Genomic DNA, 17,538 nt, shown 5'->3' with positions numbered 1-17,538 from the left:
TGTTTTTGGCTTTAAATGTTTTCCTGGAGGTTCTTCCTGCATTCCCTGAATCCTTGGCATCTGATCTACCTCATTCTAAGAAACAGTTGAGAGGAAAATAATAAAAAAGAGAAGGAATATTTCTCTTGTTGGTGATAACATAAGTGTGCAAGAAAAAAGTAGACAATTATATTTTTTTAACAAGCAAATATTTCCTATTAAAGGGAATTATCTTCGACCATTTAAAGAACATCTCAGAACAAAATAATGTTTTTAAAGTAGCGTAACAAGAAAGTGGGTCTTTAGGCAGTTATTAAGGAAATGTCACTCATAGCACTAAAACTCACTTCCCAGAAGCTGATTAAATAAGCACATCATTCACACTAATCAATAGTGTGGAAACCTGAACATTTCCTTCGAGGGGTAGAATATCTCTATCCCCGTGGCAGTATAGTGGGAGTGTTTGGGAGGAATGGAGCCTCTCATGTTGCACTTATTCAGCTGCCTAAAGTCTGATTTTCCTCTCTCTTATGTTGCATGTACATCAGGAGTCCACTGAAGCCATTGGAATTAGACTGGTGTAAAGCCAGTGTGTGAAGAGCATCAGGCCCAAATCTTTAAAATATGAGTTGACAGAAAGATCTCACAGTTCAAAGATTTATGCTGGAAGGAAACTCTAATGCATTTCAATGAAGAATAATGTATCCCAGAACATAATGAAAAAAATTATGCCAAAGTACAAAGTTACTATATTTCTTAATTTTTTTCTAAAAGTCATAAACCATTAGTAGCCATTATTTTACAGGCAGATTTAGAAATGTCATATGCGGTATCCAGAGGTATTAATTAATGTCCAGTCTATGCTTCCAACTAAACTTTCAGGCTTTGAAACTAAAAGCTAAAACCTGTCTAGGAGAATATGGCATAAAGTTTATTCCTATGCATTTTATACTATTTTTACTTTAATTGAATTTGTATAAGTTGAAACTAATGGCTCAGAGCCTCAGATGGGATAAATTGGTGTAGTTCTATTGCAGTCAATGAGGTTATGCCAATTTACACTAGATGAGGATCTGCTTAATATGTAAGGATCAAACTCTAAACATCATGGGCCTGATTCTCTTCTCACATCAGTCTTACACCGATACAGTTACACTGATTTCAAAGGACTTACTCTTAATTTACATGAGTGAGAAATGAATTAGGCCTAAAATATCCTATATTATAAATAGAATCCCAATTCAGTACAAATATAGAATTAACATATTTTTGTATTCATCCAACAAAGATTCTATTAGAAAGCAATTTCCATTCTATTATTATAATCATCACATCCTTAAAGGTGAAATGCAACATGCATTCTTCAATACAATAATTACTGCAGCATGTATCAATAGTGTTTATGGTTATTGTCACAAAGTGGCCCAGTCCCACTCTGAGTGGATACCAGTAGGATTGGAGGAATCCAACTTCTGAATCCCACATGCTGCTAAGCTACCTGGGTCTGGGTAGTGACTGTTCACTGATCCTAGCTCTGGGTCACTCAGGTATACTGCCAGTGTGGACCCAGTGTCTGAGACTCCTCTTGTGCAGTAGGACCCTGTAGTCTGGACACTTTGACCTTAGTGCCAGTACTTCAAACCTCCAAAACCCCCCAGTTGCTCAGAAACGTTCTCCCCAGAGTCCACCTTGCTTTGGAAGCTCTGGTTTCCCTAGTTATGCCCTTAGAGACCATGTTGTTATAGAGCAAAGAACGCAGACTTAGCAATGGAATTCTTAAACACACACATACTTTGCTCTTAAAAAGCACAAGTAAGTTACAGATCTATGGAACACAACAAACTCCTGAGTTCAATTCCCCTCAGTCTGCTCTCGCCTTCTTTGTGAGTCCCTGGGTTTGGTCCAATTCCTTTAATGAAGGCAAAGTCCCTCCTATCTCAACTTCCTCCTTCTGAGTACTCTGTTTCTGACAGTGTATTGCCTTGGCTTGGACAACTTTTAACCTCTGTCCCTCTTTGGTCAGATGGAGAAAATTCAGTTCTTCCAGCCATGTACTCTGGCTGGAGGGTGTGTGTGTGCGGGGGGACAGGGAGGAGGAAAGGGTTTGCAGGGGGGGATTCCAGCCCCTTCTTCTCCCCAAACAGGCTTCTATGAAGAGTGAGCGTATACAAAGGTGATGACCTTGCTGGCAGAAACCCCGTTGTTCAGACAGGTGAGAGCCAGTCAATGTTGATGACCTTTGACTCTTTGTCCCCTTTCCAACATAGCTTCCTCACTACATGTAGCAATTTCAGCACAAAATGATGATCTAATCCACAATGACAGTAACAAGTACCAACAGTGTCCGCAAAACCAAATGGAATTCATAATGGGAGACATATTCCCAAACTGTCACAGTTATGACTAAATTTTTCAGTGAGCAGGAGACAACATAATGAGGAGGCATTGAGGTTCCAAGGACAGGGCACTGCAATGGGAGTCAAAAGACCTGGGTTCTGTTCCTGGCTCTGTCGGGCAACTTTTGGCAAGTCAGTTTCTCTCTCTCTCTCTCTGTGCCTCACTTTCCCCGTTGTTACTTTGGGGACAGTGATACTTACTCTCATTTGTAACACCTTGTGAGACCTACGCATGAAAAGTGCTATAGAAGAGGTAAGCGTTATTTTTATTCATTGCCCTTAGGCCTAAATCCTGTATTCACCCTATGCAGTAGTGGGAGGTTGCAGTGTGGGAGTGAGCAGTTGCAATGGTCAGGGTGGGCTGAAGTAGTCAAGATGTCAAGCTACCACCACCACTGTAAGGGGGAGGCCAAGAGGAGCTGTGCAGTGATGGGTCCTTTGGCTCTCCTCTTCCCACCTCCCGTGCACTGCTGTGCAGGGGACCCATGTGGAGCTGAGCGCCAAATGGCACAGGAAGTGCACACTCCTGTTCTGGCTCCCCTGTTCTTGCAGCAGATCCACACCTTCTCTGCTGCCTGGGATGGGAGCCTTTGGATTTGCCCATTAGCAAAATACCTATAAATGGCTAATATTTTGTTTTTTAAATAACCTATGGATTGCATTAGTCAGCTGGCAGGTATAATGGAATTATACCTGGAATTAACTCATGTTGAGTTCTGAAATTAGTTTTTGAGCTATGAGATCATTATAAAGTTCCCTAAATATTCTCATCTCTGGGGTTCTTTAAATACTCTAAAATCAGCTACCACCCAAAGGGTCAAATTCTGCCCTGACTCAAACCCATGATAATGTTGCAAAAGGTGTAAAATCAGGGGAGAATTTGGCTCACAGAGTTTATACACTATGTTTCAGTCCAAGGAGGATTTTTATGGCTGAATTACAAACCCATGAGAAGCAGGGCCGCCCAGAGGATTCAGGGGGCCTGGGGCAAAGCAATTTCGGGGGCCCCTTCCATAAAAAAAAGTTGCAATACTATAGTAACATGTATTTGGAAATGTAAAAAATAACCAGTGAAATACATTCAAAAATTAATTTTTAATAATTTGAAAATACACGAAATACATTATTTAAAAACATTAAATGCTTTAACAGTATGTATACATTTGCAATTACATAATGGGCTGTCTCTGGGTGATGGTGATGGTTGGTGCCAATGGGCTGTCACTTCCTGGGGGTGGCGCTACTGTTGCCCAGGGCTGGGTGGGGAGCTGGGCTCTGGGTCGGGGGGTGCCCGGCTCAGAGGGGCTGAGCTTGGAGCTGGGGGTCAGGGCTGTGGGGGGATGGGGTCGGGTGATGTCCAGCTCAGAAGGGCTGGGCTCAGAGCTAGGGGTCAGGGCTGTGGGGGGGGATGGGGTTGGGGGGTGCCCGGCTCAGAGGGGCTGGGCTCGGAGCTGGGGGTCAGGGCTGGGGGGGTGCTCGGCTCAGAGGGGCTGGGCTCGGGGCTGGGGGGTGTCCGGCTCAGAGGGGCTTACCATGCCACTTACCCCCGCCTCCCAGAGCCTCAGCAAGCTGCGTCCAGGAGCTCCTGCCGCTCGGCCCGCCGGAGCTCGCCCTCCCGCCCCCTTACTGTTGGCTTTCTACATCAGTGTACCTGTGCATTAGTAGGATGCTGGTGATCTGCTATAAATGGTCTTATCCATATGTAATTTAATTTTGTTTGTAAATGATGCTGACCATAAAAGAAATGTTAAGGATCCATTTCAGAAAGCCATTTTGATGACTGACATTGAGTGAGTATGTGAGTACCCTGTTAGCTGAGACAGTGAAATCTTTTCTCTAATCTACCTACAAGAATGACTGCTTGAAGAACACAAGGTTCCTTTTAACCTTTAAAGTCATGATTTGGCCAACCTGGGGCTTAATTCTGTATCTTTCCAGTTATTACTCTGTACATGGTTAGAGCCAGAAAAATATATTAATGAAAAAATATTTTCTCATCAGAATTGGCCTTTTTAAAAAACTCATGAAAGATTTACTGAAGTGAAACAAATTTTCAAAATCTGAAAGGAAAACTTGAGATGGGGTGACCACATCTGCATGCAGTATTCAAGATGTGGGTGTATCATAGATTTATATAGAGGGAAACTGATATTTTCTGTTTTATTACCTATCCCTTTCTTAATGATTCCCAACATTCTGTTCATTTTTTTGACTGCCGCTGTACATTGAGTGGATGTTTTCAGAGAACTATCCACAATGACTCCAAGATATCTTTCTTGAGTGGTAACAGCTAATTTAGACCCCATCATTTTATATGTATAGTTGGGATTATGTTTTCCAATGTGCATTACTTTGCATTTATCAACATTGAATTTCATCTGCCATTTTGTTGCCCAGTCACCCAGTTTTGTGAGATCCTTTTCTAGCTCTTCACAATCTGCTTGGTACTTAACTATCTTGAGTAGTTTTGTATCATCTGCAAATTTTGCCACCTCACTGTTTACCCCCTTTTCCAGATCATTTATGAATACGTTGAATGAGATGGTCCCAATATCAACTCCTGGGGGACACCACTATTTACCTCTTCCATTCTGAAAACTGACCACTTATTCCTCCTTTGTTTCCTATCTTTTAACCAGTTACCAATCCATGAGAGGACCTTTCCTCTTATCCCATGACATTACTTTGCTTAAGGGCCTTTGGTGAGGGACCTTGTCAAAGACTTCCTGAAAATCTAAGTACACTATATCCACTGGATGCCCCTTGTCCACATTCTTGTTGACACCCCCACACCCCAAAGAATTCTAGCAGATTGGTGAGGCATGATTTCCCTTTACAAAAACCATGTTGACTCTTCCCCAACAAATGATGTTCATCTATGTGTTTGACAGTTTTGTTCTTTACTATAGTTTCAACCGGTACTGAAGTCAGGCTTACCAGCCTGTAATTGCTGGGATCACCTCTGGAGCCCTTTTTAAAAATTGGCATCACATTAGCTATCCTCCAGTCGTTTGGTACAGAAGTTGATTTAAATGATAGGTTACAGACTAAAGTTAGTAGTTCTGAAATTTCACATGTGAGTTCCTTCAGAATGGCTCAGGTTTGGTAACTTCCCTCACATCCTCAGCAGTGAAGAGCAATGCAAAGAATTCATTTAGTTTCTCAGCAATGGCATTATCGTCCTTGAGTGCTCCATTAGCATTTTGATCGTCTAGTGGCCCCACTGGTTGTTTAGCAGGCTTCCTGCTTCTGATGTATTTAAAAAATTTTTTGCTATTACTTTTTGAGTCTTTGGCTACCTGTTCTTCAAATTCTTTTCTGGCCTTCCTAATTATATTTTTACACTTCATTTGCTAGAATTTATGCTTCTTTCTATTTTCCTCACTAGGATTTAACTTCCACTTTTTAAAGGATGCCTTTTTGTCTCTCTCTGCTTCTTTTACTTTGTTGGTTAGTCACTTCGTTGTTTGTGGTTTAGTCTTCTGAAATTCGTTCTCTATATGTGGTTTTGTTATGCTGATGCTGGCTTACATACATTTTACAAGCAGCTTGGCTGTGCAGAGGCAGGTAAAAAAGTTTTTTACAGCTAGTTTGTCTATGTAAATGCTGGGTTTCTCTGTTTTATATCACTGGCAGTCAGTGTACACCATCAGGCCATAGGAATCAATAGTGCTTTGGGGCACACTTGTGGGATCCTGATTGGAAACAATCAGCTCAACTCTTTCCAGTGCCTGTTCATTCTGAGTGTAAGAAGCCCCCACAGTGCCAATATCCATTGCTTGCTTCCAGATAATGAAGAGATCTAATAGTTGCCCCCAACTCCTGGAGACTCTCAGCATCTCAGCTTGGCCCTCCACCCTGAGTAGACCATGAATGGTGGGATCTTGAGGATGCTGAACATGGAATCTTGCAAAGTTCTTGGAGGTGTAACCACTGCATATAAATCTCTGGCTACATCTGTCCTGTCTGACCTGGGGTGTGTGTTATTACAAATGTGTGTGACTATCTGACTGTTGCTCTGTACGCCACATCTTCTCTTCACAAGCTGGCATTGCAAAGATGGTACTTCCATGCAAAATTCTGAACGCAAACTTTTGAACTAGAAGTGGATTTTGCAAGCTGATCTGTGGAAAATTTCCTTCAAAATTTCAACTGGAAAAAAATTAACTGGAAAAATATATGAAATTCCACAAAATTTCCCTGCCATTTCACCTACATCTAATACATTTTCATCTGGTTTTTAAGTAACACAGTGACATAAAATGAACACTGCTGTAAAAGAAGTATTTCAATGGTATTATTTTGCCTTTAAGAGTTTTCTCAGCTTTAATCAATCCAATATGTTATCAGTATACTTCGTGGGCATTTCTGAAAATGTCATAGTATCATTAATATGTGAAGGAAGTGCATCCTGCTGAAATGAATTCGACTGAATAAAGAAGACAAGAATTCAAAACAATATGAAAGACCAGAGCTTGTTCAGTAAACTATAACATTGAATGCACATTTACCTCCGTAGAAGTACTGTACTCTGCCATTAAGTGCACTATTTTTGAATCAAAGGATGATGGAAAGAGTGAGAATTAGATGAGCACAAAATGTTTTTGTTTTCATGTCATTGCATCTTACAGTTCAAATCTTCAAAGTGCAACATCATCATCACTTACATGGTGGCCTTTTCAATAGCAAGGGAAATGTCGTCTAGTGACATGAATTAATATTATGTAAAGCTGCTAAAACACTTTAATGACGGTAAACATTTCATAGATGCCATTCCTTTTAACCTTAGTCTACATACAGGTGGGCTCTCAGATCAATGACGATTTATTCATCTCACATTTATTAACATGAAGTGGAAGTTAAGTCCATTAGAATGACACTTACTGTTCTGGAAGAACTCAAATGAGTCACTGTTGGACTTGTGCAGTAAATGTATCAATGCAGTCGGTGTTCTCTAGTTACTATAATAGACTGAAGAAATTGGTTTGTGTGTGTGTAGTCCATTGGTTCGACGACATTTTCATGCAATCTCTTTTTGTGGATTCTGGAGTGACTCTGAAGTCCAAAGCGTGATGTGCATGCTCATGAGCAGAGCGGGCAGACAAAGTCATTGGTGAGTTTCTTGGTAGCTGTATCAGTAGTATGATGCTTTCCCCTTGCAGCTACCAATCGATTATTTCTGTCCCCTTCAAAGGCTTGGAAAGCTCTGAGTGTTGTGTGTTGCCATGCTGATCTATTTAACGCTGCCTTCTCAAGATCATCTGGTTTTATTGCACAAAGTGTATGCTGTTCTTGATGCTGTCCTTGTAGCACTTTCTGGGGCGGCCAATGTCCTTGTGCCAATTCTCCCTAGAAATTTTTTCTGGGGAGTCAATATTCAGGCATCCTAATGACGTGTCCAACCCAGCGTAGTTGGGCTTTTATCAGCGTGGCCTCGATGTTTATGGCATTTGACTTTTGGAGAACCCCCAGGTTGGTAATTTTGTTCTGCCAATGGAGGCCCATAATGGCGTGCAGACACCGCATATAGCTGTTTGATATGCCATTTGTATGATGTCCAGGTCTCACAGCCATAGAGGAGAGATGTGAACAAAAAAGCATTATAAAGTTTTATTTTTGTTGAGAGGGTTATTGTTGTGGGATTTCAGGAGTTCATTACGTAGCTTTCCTAATGACTGAGAAGCTGTCTGTATCCTGTTTCTGATCTCTTTGTCAAGAGATCCATCATTGGAGATGTTGCTGTCAATTTGTGAAGAAATTGGTAGAAATAATCAAAGTAAATAACTAAAGATGAATCCTTATTGCCTCAGACTGTAGTCTTGTTAGCTTTCACAAATTAAGCATGATTGGGCAAGACTAGTACTCAGATTGGAGCTATCCAAGCACAACCTATGGTACTACTGACTTTGGTGATTTGAATGATGGTACTCTTCTCTCTAAATCAGTACTGGAACATGCTAAGTCTCAACATGGCATTAAGGGTACTGTGTTGCTGGTGTTGTCTTCTGGATGGGGTGTAAAACTGATGTTCAACCATTTATGGTCATTAAAAGACCCTTTGGCACTGGGTGGGGGAGGGAGTGTACCAACCTCACACAGGGCCTGAACTGCTCAGTTAGGCAGAGCCTGTGAGTACAATCAGCCCCACTCTGCTACATCTGCAGTAAGTATCAAACCTGGAGGGAGGAATTAAAAGTGCTGAAACTGGCTCAGTTATGGTCTGACCAAGAGGAAGAACAGCTCTCTGGCCCTCAGTTAGTTAGAGAAGCCTGACTGGAGCCAGGGAGCTGAGTCAGGGAGCAGACAGAGCCTCCCAGAAGGGAGGTACATCTGCCACAGGAAGCTCAAAGCAGTTAGGAAAGAAATGGCAGGAAGTGTGTCCACCTAAGATTCTGCGCACTGGTGAAGGGACCTGCAGGGAGGAGGAAGACTGTCCTGCGAGGGGGAGTAGAGAAAACATTCCTGCAGCAGAAGCAGATGAGTGGAAGAAAGAGCTAAGAAGCTTGTCAGTGAGCTGGTGGAAGAGGCTTAGAGAGGCCGGAACCCAGGAAGAGGCTGAGGCAAAAGCCCCAAGGCAGGAAGTGGTTCAGGGAGGCAGCGAGGGGACTGTGTAGTTGGGCCTTGACTGCCTATTCAAGGGCCCTTGGACTGGAATCCAGTGGAGTGGGAGGGCCTGTGTACCCCTAGCAGCCCCATGAGGGAGGTGGAGTGGAAACCATCCCCCGAAAAGGGGTAAGGACTACTGAAACCCACTGATAGCAGGGGTGAGGACTCGTGAGTTCAGATTTGGGCTGAAGGTCCAATGTGAAGTTGATGGACTATTATGTGTTAGACTATTAGTTTACCCCAGCAGGAGTGGGACTTTGTGACCTAGCACTAAAGGAGGAGAACCTGCTGATCCGCATCCAGCCACCAGCGGGCTCGCTGGCCAGAGAGTGGCATGCCTTCGGGCACTTTTTAAAGCGTTTAGGGTGCTTTCACATTGTCATGGCCACATTCCAACTTGGGTACAAGTTGTCTAATTAAATTCCTCTACAATTAACATTAGTTAAGGTTTTTAAAGTAGCTGAAAGATGTACAACAGCATGCAAGTGCCAAGCATTATTGTTAACTTCCTGTCTTAACCTGCTGTGCGGTGTATCGGTACATTGTTAAACAGCTGTTGCATGGCACTCAGGAAACAGATGTTTCAGTGATGGGTGAAGTGCTTTCTACATATGAATCAGGATTTGGGGGGGGCAGTGGCATTGTAAATCAAGTTCAGGAGCTCTACATCAGTGGCTCTCAACCTTTCCAGACTACTGTACCCCTTTCAGGAGTCTGATTTGTCTTGCATAACCCCAAATTTCACCTCACTTCAAAAACAACTTGCTTACAAAATCAAACATAACAATACAAAAGTATCACAGCACAGTATTATTGAAAAATTGCTTACTTTCTCATTTTTACCATATAATTATAAAATAAATCAATTGGAATATAAATATTGTACTTACATTTCAGTGTGTAGGATATAGAGCAGTATAAATAAATCGTATGAAGTTTAGTTTATACTGACTTTGCTAGTGCTTTTTATGTAGCCTGTTGTAAAGCTAGGCAAATATCTAGATGAGTTGATGTACCCTCAGAAGACCTCTGCATACCCCCAGGGGTACACGTATCTCTGATTGAGAACCACTGCTCTACATAATATGTGCAATTACATTGAAAAAAGCATGCCACTATGATATTCTACTAAATTTCTGCTCATTCTGTGCTGATGTTGCCATCCCTGTCATCTACCAGAAATAAGTCCTCTCTAGTCTCCCAGAATACATCAGCCAAAAGGTACCCTCCCTACTCTCAGATCGGCCACTACACATTGTAGGCTCAAATGACATGTCAACATTTCTCTGCAGGGACTAGGGGGGACTGCCATAACTTAGCTCCACAGCACTACTTCCTCCTCATGACCCTACACAATCCAACTTACTGCTACAGTGCTCAACATTGCTGGAAGTAGAATGCACTTCTGGTACGTCCAGTACTCCTCATCCAAGACTCATCAAGACTCCTCAGCCAAGACCGGGTGTTACAACTTGTTTCAAATAATTTCTCGAGAGTACAGGATGTTGATGGGGGCACTGTGTCAGGCAATGTTCAAGTGTTTGCCTAGGCTCTTCACATTCACATTTGGGGTCATTCCTGAGCATCTATTTAGTCATATTGCCATTCCAGCTCTTGCTCAATTTAGAGTATGCCAGTGTTTTCGTCTGAGGTCAGTGCTTGGAGAGAGTTGTTCTGAAGGAACTACGTTCTCCAGTTTCATCAGCATTTCCTGCAATTTTGTTACTTTTTAGCCTTCCACAGTGGTATTTTGAGGTAAGGGATTTTTAGAAGCAAAGGTCTTTCTCGACTTCAGCCTCTTAGATGGTGGAATGTGGCCATACAGTGGATGTCTTGAATTGTACATCTGCTTTTGTGTTTCCTTTTTTACTGATGGTGGTGCAATCCCTGCAAGGAGGCATAACGACAATGTGTGAGTCAGTTTCAAAGTCCCTGTGATGGTCCTATAGGATTGATTGAGTTCAATATCAATTTTGTGTGCCTGGCTCAAGTGTGACCATATTGGGGCACAGTACTCTGCAACTGAGTAACGCAGGGTGAGACTAATTGCTCATAGTGTTTTTGGTCAGCTTCCCATTTCGTATTGGCTAGTTTCTGGAGTACACAATTCCTGGAGTTCCCTTTCTTTTTCAGCTTCTTCATGTGCCCTTTGAATGTCAGCATTTGGTCTAACATGACCCAAAGATACACCAGATGTTCATTGTGCTCATGATCTGCCTGGAGTTTTTGTTTGGCCTGATGATAGAACATGCACACTTGTCTTGTTAGGGTTGGCACTTAGGAATCATTTGAAATAGTATTTAAGTAGGCTCAGGGAGGCAGTTACAATGCACACTCTGTCCTCAATTCCTTCAGATTGGGCAGCAATGCAAATACCATCTTCATAAACAAATCTTTGCACATTGGGAAACTCTGGTTGATCATTTATATAGATATTAAACAGCAAGAGTGATAGTGCTGAACCTTGGGGCAATCTATTCTGTTGAGTACGCCATTGACTTTTCTGACCATCCATCTTGAAAAAGAACTGTTGATTCTTGACTAGGGAGAAGAGGACATTCTGATTTCAGTAGACATGCATGGTGGTTCATGGTGTCATAAACAGCTTACAGTTCAGCCACTGTAGCTTCCATAATTTTGCAGTTTTAAAGCCATCGTTGATGTATTGAGTTAGGTTAACAACTTGGCCACAACTCTAACATCCTGGGTGGAAAACAGCTTTGTCATCGGTCAGCTGCCCTTCCCATTTTGGTGCTATTCTTCCCATTATCTTCTGTTCATATAGCTTACAGGTTGAACAAAGTACGGGTATTGGGTGGTAATTCTTTGCAAAATTAGGGCTTTTATGAGTAGTACAACCACTTTGGCCTGTCTCCATGCATGAGTTGAAATCAAGCAGTGACTTCTGCTCTCTCATCCCGAAGTGTACTATAATAGTTCATTAGATATGCCATCAAGTCCAGCTGTCTTTCTAGTTTCAGGATTTTCATGGCTATTATCAGCTGCTCATTGTTGACTCTAAGGACGTGAAAAAAAATTCTGCGCTTTTGTTTTGTGGGCAGGTTTACCATTCAGAATGAGTTGCTGTGATTTCGTTGGGAAAGACTGCAGCAATGTGCTTTCGTTGTTGTGCATCATGGTTCAGCTTACGAATAGTGGCCTATGCTTTTTTGCTACCGTGGCACAGGTTTGTTGGTTCAATCAGCTCCCTCAGCGATTGTGCCACATTTTTCCAATTTCTCTCATAAGCATTTGCTGAACCCAGTGATTTGTTCACCAAAGGGATCCCAGTCAAATAGTTCTGACTATCACTTACATTGTTGGCTTGTCTCTTCTGGAATCCTACATACATATTGTGTCCGACATCCCCCATGGGATGTGCTTTTGGGCAGTCTTCCAGACCCGGGAAACAAATTCTCCATAGTGCTTGTGTGTTGGAGTAATATTATAGATGGAGTCAGCCAGTTCAGAGATAAAGTTTTCCCAGTTAGCCTTTCTGAAGTTGGATCTCAGAAGGCATTTTGTTTTCCTGGGTTGTACTGTAGCCACTTGCTCTGGTCTATGTTGTGATCTTGGGATTACTGCTATAACCTCCCTTCTGAGGTTGCCTGCATTTTAAGAGGTGATAAAGGCTATGTCAAAATTGTACCCCTTTTCCCATCATGCGCTTTGGAAGGTACATTTGTCCGTGAAGTCACAGAACAGGGTCATGTTGTTTGTTGCCACACACTTCTCAATTTCTTCCCCACATGTTGTCATTGTTAGAGTATCTCCAGATGGCTTTGTGGCTGTTGAAGCACCTATAATAAGGCATTAATTTTCTGGCAGGGAAAGTTGGTTGGACGTGCAAACTGTTCACCTGGTGGTTTGTAAATAGAAACTACTGCTATTTGATTGAGTTCAAGCATGATAAATTCCATTATATCATGGAGTCTGAGTGGTGTTTTTTCCACCAGTCTTTTGTCACGTATAAGTATTGTGCTGGCATAGATGTTACTTTCAAAGTTTGCAGTAATTTGCATGCTTTTGCAAGCACATAATGTCTGCTTTCATGCCAGACAGAAAGCCAGCCTTCTCTGCAGAAAATCCCTCCACACAGAAATTGATGATTTTGAGTACTGTCTTTGGCTGAGGGCCTGAAAGGGGCCGTTGATGTCAACACCTATGTCTGGCTTCTATTGCAATCTTGGTGTGTATTGTCAGATTTTGTCTTTCCCATGGTTAGTTACAATGGGAGATTAACAGGGGTTATGTGAGTGTATCTGATGTGACCCTCACTTCCACTACTATCACTACTGGAAGTATCAGAAATACTGGAACGGCATTCCATAATACCATAATCTCCTCCCCAATACACACACCAACCAATATACCTGCCTAATTGCAGAGGACAGAACATAATGCATCCGCATCCCTTATGAGATGTAGCAGCTGGTGTGTGCTTCTCTTGTGCATCAGGCAGCTCCAGGAGGTATTGAACACTGTGGTAGTGCACGATCAGAGAAATAAACATAATCCTAATACATGCATAAATTGTGGTATGTGTTGTAACTGGTATTATGTGCCAGATTAATTCAGATGAATATACATAGAAATTTTGTAATTATGGGAGCTTTGTTTTCTTTTGAAGCATTTGGTTATTGGGGAGAGGATATCAGCAGTTTAGATGGGACTATTAGTCTCTCTCAGAAATGCATTTTTTTCTGTTCCTTTGTTGGAGGCTCAAGTAGTACTAAAACATCACGTTCTAATTTGTTAAATAAATTTTGCCAAAGTGCCTTTTCCTCTCAAATAACTGAGAATTCTTCATGCCTTAACTTTGAGCCTGCAAATGTTTTTTGCTCAGGAGTTCAAATACTTCTAACTGAAATTCTGTCACTTGCAAGGACCACAGTTATCCCACAAATTCAAATTTATTTGCTGGATATTGAGTATGAATAAGTTTGTATAGACATGCTTCTTTTCACTGGGGAAGACAATACTCTAGGGGGCAGGCTTTGCCCATCTATGCTTTGAAAGAAGGATTTTCAAATAAATCCCAAACACAAAGAAAAACCCAAATAATATTTCAACTGCTTACATTTTCTTTGTGTTCATAAATCAGACAAATCAAAAAGTGTTTAAAATGTGAACACTTTAATTAGACTGCACTATACCAAAAATAAAGGTATCATTAAATTAAAGATAGTACAGTGATGGGGTCATTATGTCTTTATGGATAGACAAATAGCCTTTTCATTGGTATTAGATAAATTCCGTGTTTAAAATTAAAATGTAAAAAGCTATGTATCTAGAATTATTATTTATTCTAAGATGTGATGCTTGTCAATCTGGTCATACAGTAACAGAGAAAGACTGCAATTTTTTTTCTTCTATATATATTCAATAATAAAAATGTTATTAAAGAATTTTCTGTAATGGTGCCAGCTCTCTAATAGTTTATATCCTGAGCCACCTCTGAGACATGATTTCAATTCTGAGTATCTTAATTTGTCATGCACATTTTTGAACTGAAATGTGTTACCTCACTTTGGTGGGGTGTACAAACCTCACAATAGAGAACAAGGGGTTAAGGAGCAGCTCTGGGCCCAGGTAGTCCCACCCAGCCATATCTGCAAAGCCTGCACAAGCTGGAGGTGGAGTTTAAAAAGGGAAGCAGAGCCGGTCAGGGGAGGCAGGCGATGGAAGGGAGCAGACCTGTGCTCTGAGTTCTGGGAAGTACTGCCCAGGAGCTCTTGTTGCCTGAGGCCTGGCAATACCGACTACAAAGGAGAGACTGGTGACTGACTTGGACAGTCAGAGACTTTATTTGTGATTCTTTAATTGGCGGTGGGTACAAAGGGGACTTAGGTAGGAAGTGATCCAGGGAGGCAGCTGCTTAGCACCCCAAGGTGCAGACTTAGTTTCTACCTCAGTGAAGAATCCAGCCGGGGAAGACTCTGGGTGTTCAGGGGCCCAGAGCCCAAGTCACTGGACTAATATGAAAGCCCTGAAGCCCGTGCAGATGCTGAAAGACTTCTCTGTTATGGGCCCTTTTGTTGGTATACCCCGAAAGATGTGGACTGGAACATGGGAGCCGGCTGGAGAACTGAGCCACAAAAGAAGGGACAGATCCCACAAGACAGGATTATAACTGAAAGGGAGGGATGTCAGGGAGGGAGGCAACCTGCTGCATCCCTGCCTGACCACTAGACAGCACTGGTGGTGTGTGCTCTTCTTTACACTCACACTGTAATCTGAGTCTGATGAAGTGGGCATTCACCCACGAAAGCTTATGCTCCAATACTTCTGTTAGTCTTAAAGGTGCCACAGGACCCTCTGTTGCTTTTTACAGATCCAGACTAACACAGCTACCCCTCTGATACTGTAATCTGGGTTAGTTGTTACAGTGCTCTGTGTGTGAGAGAGGGAGGGACGGTGATATTTCCAACAGGTGTCAATGCTCACTTTGTTCCACTTAAGATGCATTGGAAGGTTATTCAAGAAAAACATCTTCCTTACAAACAACAGAGAGCCAGGTCCACACCTGGTGTAAACTGGCATAGTTCAGCTGAAGTCAATGGAGATATGACATTTTATGCCCAGATTTGTTCAAATACTATGTGATGGGGGTGGTAAAAGAACCTATGTAGAATAGAACAAAATCTGCCACAGAATTGCCAAGTAAATCCAATTAGTAGCATTTGGGTACATTTCAAAACGGTATTCTCTCCTCTTTAAACCTCCTCCCCCTTTACAGCTTTGTGAAGTGGCAGATTGACTACTGCAAAATTTTTGGTCTGCTGCAGTGAACCCACATGCACTGAGTTGGTAACATCAGTATTTACTGATCCGTGCTGGAGTAAGGAATCTGCCCAAAGAGAAATGGAAGGTGTCTGTTCAGCACTGTATAGTTTTCATTCCTCATATATAAAAGTGAAGCAAAAGACAATTGAAAGAGCTGTATGCTATTGAATAAAATCAGATTTACCTTTTCTCTCCTCCTGGACTGGTCAGTGGGGGTGGTAAAATCACCATCTTTATGTGTGCTGAGAGGTTTCAGCTGAATGAGGAGTTTGTGATCTGTAAAAGGAGGGAGACAGTATATAATTCAGACATTGGTGGGAAATGTCTCCTTATTAGTGTGTTTATATGGCAATTTTGCTTCTCCTATTTGTTTTTTCTTCACAAACCTTTGCAGTTCACCTTTAAGGCATTTAGAGTCTCTGGACATTGGGTGAAATGATTAATAGCTTATATTGATTTTTCAAAATGAGGAGATATAGTAGCATGAAGCAAGCAACAGCAAACTTAATTTACCCATTATGTTTTCAGTTTTGGAAAGGGTACTTGGAAATGACTATTTCTTTTGGAATGTCAGTGAATTTCTGAACATTAACAATCTTTTCATGTGTTTCTTTTAAAGGTGACCAGAGCTTCCATTTACATTTCTGCTACTCTGAATTTTCAATACAGTTAGGAAATGAGCAAATCCAATTTATGAGGTTTTTAATGAAATATGGGAAGAAATAGTTTTGCTGTCTATCTGTAGATAAGTATATAGTTATGTATGTGTATATGTATTAAAAGAGGTATACAGTGAAACTGTTGCACAATAGAGAGTTCACATAGACAGGATCATTTTTAAAAGACCTGTGATATTTAGAACACCAATTAGTATTCTGCCAAAGGAACATTTTTCACTAAACATGTCCAAGTAAAAGTTTAAATGTCTATTAATTAATGTTTAACTGATTCTTTAATAGGAATGAAGTCTTCTGACAGTGTGACTTACACATGAAAATTAGTCTGGCGTTTGCTCTGTGGAATGGGAAGAAACATAATTGTTAATATGGTGGCCCATTAATTACCCTGGTGTCTTAATTCAGCTGCATTTGCGGGCAGTGAATTGAGAATATCATCATTAATTTGGGTAGAAACTTAAATTAGAGGTATGTCAACATGTTGGATGTGCACCAGAATGAATGTCGGGGAAAGAGGAATGAGAAGCTTCAGAATTATTGAGCTGGATTAAGCTGCTTGACCCACAGTTGTCAGCGGGAAGCTTCTGTGATTAAACCCCAGCCAGCAGAAAAGCCTGTCACTGTACCAGCAGTTATTGTTGCTTGTGTGCCTGTCTGTATGTAACCCAGTTTAAAATACAGCATCCCACTATACTGCTAAAATTCCATATACATTTCCCCCAGCTCCATCCAAAAATATCCAGCATAAATATTTGTCCTTTTTCTCTTAGTATTTCTTCCTTGCTGCAGTCAAATACATTTATTAACTGATAAATAAATTCAGCAGGCAAAATACTCATGAATTTCAGTAGCTCTACATTCTAATGTTCCGGCTTTCTCCACAGGCTTCCTCCTACCATACTTCCACAGAGAAATACACTGTTGATATCAATTGGAGTTTTGCCTGAGAAAGGACTGCAGAACTGTGCCCTATGTACATGGATTGGGAAAACAGAACTTTGAAATCCAGATCTGTCGTGTGGCTCTGAACAGAGTTTTGACCTAAGACTACAGATGCAGAGTAAGCCAAAACAAACCCTCCCAAATAACCACTA

This window comes from Terrapene carolina, unplaced genomic scaffold (genome assembly GCF_002925995.2).
Source record: "Terrapene carolina triunguis isolate 2854851 unplaced genomic scaffold, T_m_triunguis-2.0 Scaffold95, whole genome shotgun sequence".
Taxonomy (NCBI): Eukaryota; Metazoa; Chordata; order Testudines; family Emydidae; genus Terrapene; species Terrapene triunguis.
This window is presented reverse-complemented; position numbering follows the sequence as displayed.